At 46.6% G+C, this 6,266-nt stretch overlaps 1 long non-coding RNA gene across 1 annotated transcript in view; it reads left to right on the forward strand.

Moving 5' to 3' along the window:
* Positions 1 to 5,917: 5,917 nt before the first annotated feature.
* Positions 5,918 to 6,266, forward strand: part of LOC109279490 — a 2,276-nt gene continuing 1,927 nt past the window's right edge. Inside the window, exons 1-2 of the long non-coding RNA XR_002086204.1 lie at positions 5,918 to 5,987; positions 6,070 to 6,200. This is a non-coding gene — a long non-coding RNA (uncharacterized LOC109279490). The remainder of the gene's footprint in view (positions 5,988 to 6,069; positions 6,201 to 6,266) is intronic.

Consider the following 6,266-nt stretch of genomic DNA (forward strand, 5'->3'; position numbering starts at 1 on the left):
AGGCGCCTCTTGTCTCTTTTTGCTTGGCCTTTGCACTGTCTGAGGCCTCCACTTAGCACAGCAGTCACCTGTTTCTGAATTCAGTATATTACTGCGTGAGCCTTTGGAAAAGCAGCATTTTCAGACTAACTCACTCATTTTAAACGGCACATTGTTAAACGTTGCTTATCACTTGTTGACCACATAGGAACACCTGACCTTTGCACAAACTACATTCAAAATATTTGGCAAAGCCATACAAAATATTATCCTTATTTCTTACTGGAATTTCTAAAACATCTGACCAGAAACAACATAAGGGAAATGGAAATTAACAGGACTGCAACACGACCTGCACGGTAAAATGTCACTTATTGCAGACAGTATGATACCATCTTCTTTCAATGAATGCTTTGATGCATAAGAAAAGGCAGAGTGCCCAGTACAACACAATATACATCAGCAGTAGTAAATTTAATTTGTTTGTCTCAAAGGGCAAGGTAATGCACTTAAGTAATTCTGTAGTGCAGCAAAGTTGAATTTCACAGACCTCAGTCTATGACAGTAAGAAATCAAGACATGAGACACCTGTTGCAGATGGCCCAGCTCCTTGTTGGGCACTTTCCCAACATGTATAAATCAGGGAGGCGGGGGTATCAGTTACAGGTGGACAATCCAGCTGACAGGACAGACCTTCATATGCTTCGAAGGCAAACGCAATGAGTAGCTGTAACACATCTGATATAGCTTTATGTCTGTGCATACATCTACATAATAATATGAAACGGATTCAAGTGACTATAATATCCAACCAATGAAAGCACAAGCAGCTTCAACAAATGTTCACAATATTATTTTCAAGATTTTAAGACTCATCCCTATACCTGAATTCAATTTCTGACTTACTCTCTGACAAATCTAAAAGAAAGGTCCAATATTAGTAAACTGTAGAAAAGAAACAGGGAAATATAACCTCCAGCAACGTGTTATGATGATGATTCGTAAGCTGGTGTTTTGATTTATACCTTGATAAAGATTTAATTGCCTGACACCAAGAAAACCTGTCTGTCGTGCTGTGCAGGTGTTTATCTGAAATGACTAGATTGCTGTGGAGGTGTTCAGGTAACTTACCCATTTGGTTTTATTTGCAGGCTTGATGGGTGAAGATGTTGCCTTTTGGTTTTTACATTGTGTCTCTTCTCAGGTGCTAAAGGAGAGTAGGTTTGGTTAGGACACTGTGGTTAGGGGACGTCCTTGCACCTTCTTCTCAAGAATTGGGGCTTTTCATAGAACCAGGCGTAGAATTACAAATGCAGGACCACGGTGGCATTGAGTCAGCTTTTCATCATGTGCCTCCTTACCCCTTCAGCAAGTGTTCCCTGGCTAGTCTGAAGGTTGGTCCAGTCATTGGCACTTCACCAAAATAAGACTGCTGGGTTTACCAGCAGTCTGAGGGCAAAGCAGTGCTACAGCCACACGCTTCACGCCTTTGGACAACACCAGCTCACCGCCCACCTCTTTAAATGTACTGCAATAAAAATCGCAGTTTATGGGAAGTATTTTATGGGAAGACTGTTTGAAGACAAAAGTGCCTTGACAAGGAAGAAAGCAAAAACCACCCAAAGGCCAGACTAAGGGGTATCTGAGTATTTGCAGCTCGTACACACCTTGGGCAATAGCAAAAGCTGAGGGTGAGATGGCAGATGGGCTGCAAAGTTATTCTAATGCCCTTTCCCTGAATCATCACATGGGCAACAATCTGTCTCCCCACAGAGCTATCCTCCCTTGTGCCCTTATCTGTACAGGGAGTCATCGCCTGCTTCGTTGGAAACACAGTATTTTTGTCAATGCATTACTCAATGACATAATTACTTTTGTGTCTTGCTGCTAGTCGTCGGGACCAGCTCTGAAAACAGCAGTTCTTCTAAGACGTGTGTCTGCTCATCTGCCTTCCTCGTTCCCAGCGAGAATCCAAAGGGCGCATTAAATATAACCTCGGACTCCGGTACAAAAATAAATCATGTAACATGAGCTGCATGTCAGTTAAATAAGTCAGTCACGTTGCAATTTCTATTGCACCAATTCGTATTAGAAAGTATTTTCCTTTTATTGAAAAGACTCTGCAAATGCAAACTCCACAAAGAAAAAGAGCACAAAGCACGAGTACCGGCCAAGTCCTGCTGAGACTCTCTGCAGCCCGTGGGTGACAGATGAGGTCTTTGCTGTTGCATGCCGTGCCTCACCAGGGTTGTGGTTTCCCCCCAACAGCAGCTCTCATAGGGATTGGCTGTACAGTGCCACAGGAGCCAACAGTTGGAAAACTCATTTTTAAATTCCCTGCTCCAGTTTGGTCTCTGAGGGAAACCCCCAGGGTGGTGCTGGAGTAGCGCTGCCCGCAAGCAGGAGTAGTTCAGGTATCTGGGTTCCCCAGATATCCCACTCTTAGACAACTCTGCCTCAGCAAAACCTGTGCTTCAGGTCTGCATCTGTGCAAGGGCAATCATTAGACTTTCTACTGCCCCAAGCAAGGTGGCTTCACCAGAGACTGTAAGAAGCAGAGGTATTCCTGTCCACTGGGGCACCCAAGTGCAGTAGGCAGGCCGCTTCACACCGCCCATCCTGGGACGTGCTCAGCCTGTCCTACGGGGACAGGCAGACCAAGTCAGAACGCTTGAGATTGGCTCAAGGCTTGCTGAAAACTCCTAACTCCTCCAAGTCCAAAAGAGAGAGTCAGAGACTGCCTGCTCACTCTTACCTGTGTGAGCTGATTTTTTTGAGGCACTCAAACGTGTTTTTACTTCCTTGGGCTTCCTGTGCGAGGCACCCAAGTACAGTAGGCAGGCCGCTTCACACCGCCCATCCTGGGACGTGCTCAGCCTGTCCTACGGGGACAGGCAGACCAAGTCAGGTAGCAGAACGCTTGAGATCGGCTCAAGGCTTGCTGAAAACTCCTGGGCGAGCCAAGTCCAAAAGAGAGAGTCAGAGACTGCCTGCTCACTCTTACCTGTGTGAGCTGATTTTTTTGAGGCACTCAAACGTGTTTTTACTTCCTTGGGCTTCCTGTGCGAAGGGAAGATGTCCAGTGTTTGCTGACACTGCTGGCCGCTGCTTCACTGAACCGGGATTCATTTCATGATTGGTTTTGCAAGCCTGGGGAGAAGCGGTATTGTGCATTGACCTGCTCTTGCTGCTCTTCAGGTGCGGCAGAAACATCCCTGATGTTCAGCAGCAATGCTTTTTGATGGCACCAGGGCCTTGGACCATTGCCTGGGTAAGTGCCAGCCCAGTCAGGGAGTCATTTGCCTTTGGGTTTGGGTTCTCCTAGAAGATGATTACTTGTCTAGTGCTTGAAACCGAGATTCTTCTCTGGGATATTTTGATGTAAACGTTTGACTTTGTAGAAGTCCAGTATTGTTCTCCTCCTTCAGGGCAGCTGGAGGTGGTGTAAGTCCTCCCTGAGGGGAGCCAGACCATGATTTCTCCTCAGCATAGTTGCCTGCTGCAGAACCACAAGAGGGGAAAGTCTGTAACTTGCGGTATTTCTGCTCCATCTCTTAAAGAAGGAATTACTCAAACTCATTAAAAAATATTACAGAGGTAAAACTACCTAGCTCATAGGCCCTTTCATTTCCTACTCTAATAACTTGGACTCTTTTCTTTTTTTTTAAAAAAAAAAAAAGCTAACACCACTAGGTGATCACTTGTGAATTTTTGTATTTCCATGGAACATGCATGCAAAAAGCCCAGCTGATGATGATTTCCACCAAAAGGTTTGAAATAAAATCCTGGCTTTGGTAGTAAATTAGCATTTTTGGCACTCTATAAAAATCCCAAATGTTTAAAAAGTCACAGAATCCATGATTACTGTAACAAACCCTAAGTACTGCTAATCATAGCGGTAATGAGGTTTTAATATTAAAATCTCTCTGGCAGATAGGTTGGGGAGGAAGGGGTATGTTACCTGTGTGTGCTGAGATGGTGCATTGTGTTACACGCTCCCAAGATTCTCACTTGTTTTTTGTTTCACAAATTAAAGATGCGTGCCAGCTTTTCTCTGCCTCTTTACAGAGAAATTTGATGTCTTTTTCGAAAAGACATTTTAATTGGATGGAAATTACTGGACGCATTATAGGGGACAAATAGTTCAAACCTGTGGCCTGTATCATGCAGGCTTTTTGGGTCCACGTTGAACAACCCGTGGATAGCCGGAGAGGGAGCCTGCTTCCTAGTCCAACAGTGGCTTCAGTTGAACTGCAACTCAGTAACAAAGGAGGAAAAACAGTACTCGCAGCACTTGCTGTGCTCTTAGCCCTTATGCCTCCTAGGTGGGAAACTTACTCCTGGTCTGTATGTCTTGCTGTGTTTTCAGTGTGAGGTCGCATGCCCTGTGTTAAGCCAAATGAACAGCTCAGTGCTGTGCCATGCCCCACGGAGAAAAGTACTCCTTTCTGACTAGAGATGCAAACTACTGTGCTGGGAAGTGGTACGCTGATGTTGAGTCGAGCAGCCTTTTCAGCATTACAAAGCCTCACTGGGCAAATAAACATCAGTCGAGCTGCCTACGAATCAGGGTTGACTGGGCATTTCTGTACCACATGGGCTCTGGACTCATAGGCTAGCAGCCTAGAGCTTCCTTGATAGAGCCTCCAAGACTCATGTAGGCTGATGGCACATGGTCATGAAACAGACCTGCTGAGAAAGGGGAGGGTTGCACACCGGCTGGTGGTTGCTGACTGGATCACACTCATCCTGGAGAAAACAGTCCAGGAGAAAGACACGCTGACGCCATCACGCCTTCAGATGAAGGTTTCCATACGGGTGGACCAGGCTAGGTCTTCATTTTGAGATTAAAAAGATTTCCTGGCCTGAAGAAATGCGGCATTTCACTCCATACAGATGTGCTGAGATGGACTGTTAGGGGTCATTAATACACACCTACCAGCCATTTTTATTTTAAGAATATCAAGTAGTACTGGTACCTACCACCTGTGGTTATTTTCTATCTTTTTTTATGGAATAGGTTGAAAAAGGTTTCCTTCTCTGGACTACAGGCCCAAAGCCATCCTCACAGGCGCGAGGAGGCTGGAATACCGTGCCAACCCCTGGAGATGTAGGTTTGACCCAGAAGCATAGAACCCTGTATCGCACCCAGTACTAGCAAGTACTGGTCTAAAGACAGGTGAGTGCAAGATGCTGTGTCACCTGGGAAGAAGCTACGTGAAGGTCAGCTGCTGCACGGTGACCTCTGTGTGCAGGCTTTCTGGTCTATGGGAGGCACGTGCAGGGTCCGCATCCCAACACAGCTGGCTCACGAAGAGAAGAGAAAGCTGTGGTAAGCCCCAAAAGTTGCTTGGATGGCACACCTTGCGCTGCCTGCTTTATGGAAGAAAGGTGGAGAACAAAACTCCACAGTGAGTAAAGTAACAGGACAGAAACAACACTGCAGTGCTCCTGCAGCATTCTGGTGTGCTTCTGTAGCAAGCAGCAGTTTATAAAGCACTTGATACTCTAGTAGAAACAGGAATTTTTCAACGCCTTAGATGGGAAAGGGACTAAGACCATAATAGTAAGTTGATTTAAATATCTCAGGGTAATTACCATGTAAGAACTGCCTTTAGCGCTGTAACACTTGTCTGCCTTGCTTAGGTATTCTGAAGGAAAAAAGAAATAGCTGAGACGCTGCTTTTCTGCAGTGCTTCCCTAGTATGCCAGAGCAAGCTTTCTCAGTAACTTGTTAATGTAGGACGAAAAGCAGCATCTTTCTTTCTGAGAGACCAGGCTGTATTTATTTCCCTTAATGCTATCCCTTAGTACTTGAGCTATGTGGCCACTGTGAAACCTGTAAGTTCATTCCTTTCGCCTCCTATCTTGGCCTTGGGGTCCTGGAGGTATTTCCTGCCCCGAGGAGGTGATGAAATAGCGTCAATCGACATTTAATGTCCTGCGGTGGGGTGCCGGAACGAGCTCTGTGTGTCAGTTCTCATCATTCACGCACTTCTCCAGGTAAGGTTAGTGCAGGACTATGTAGGGGCTGTTGCAGTTTAAATTGTTGCCGTTAACGACCAGTTTCTGCTACTCTCCTCCTCACAGGGAGCAGCGGTGGGAACGGGTAAGGTCAGCAGCGCAACAGGGAGAAGTCCCGCTCTGGCAGCCGTCAGTAATGGCCGGGCCCCGACGATCCCTGGCCCAGCGGCGCCGGGGCTGCGGCTGCACCGAGGGAGGTGAGCGCGGCCGGGCGGCCCCTGCACCGCGAGCGTCCTGCGGGCGGGGCCCGGGGCGGGGATGAC

Source organism: Aptenodytes forsteri, unplaced genomic scaffold (assembly GCF_000699145.1).
Source record: "Aptenodytes forsteri isolate BGI_AS27 unplaced genomic scaffold, ASM69914v1 Scaffold227, whole genome shotgun sequence".
Taxonomy (NCBI): Eukaryota; Metazoa; Chordata; class Aves; order Sphenisciformes; family Spheniscidae; genus Aptenodytes; species Aptenodytes forsteri.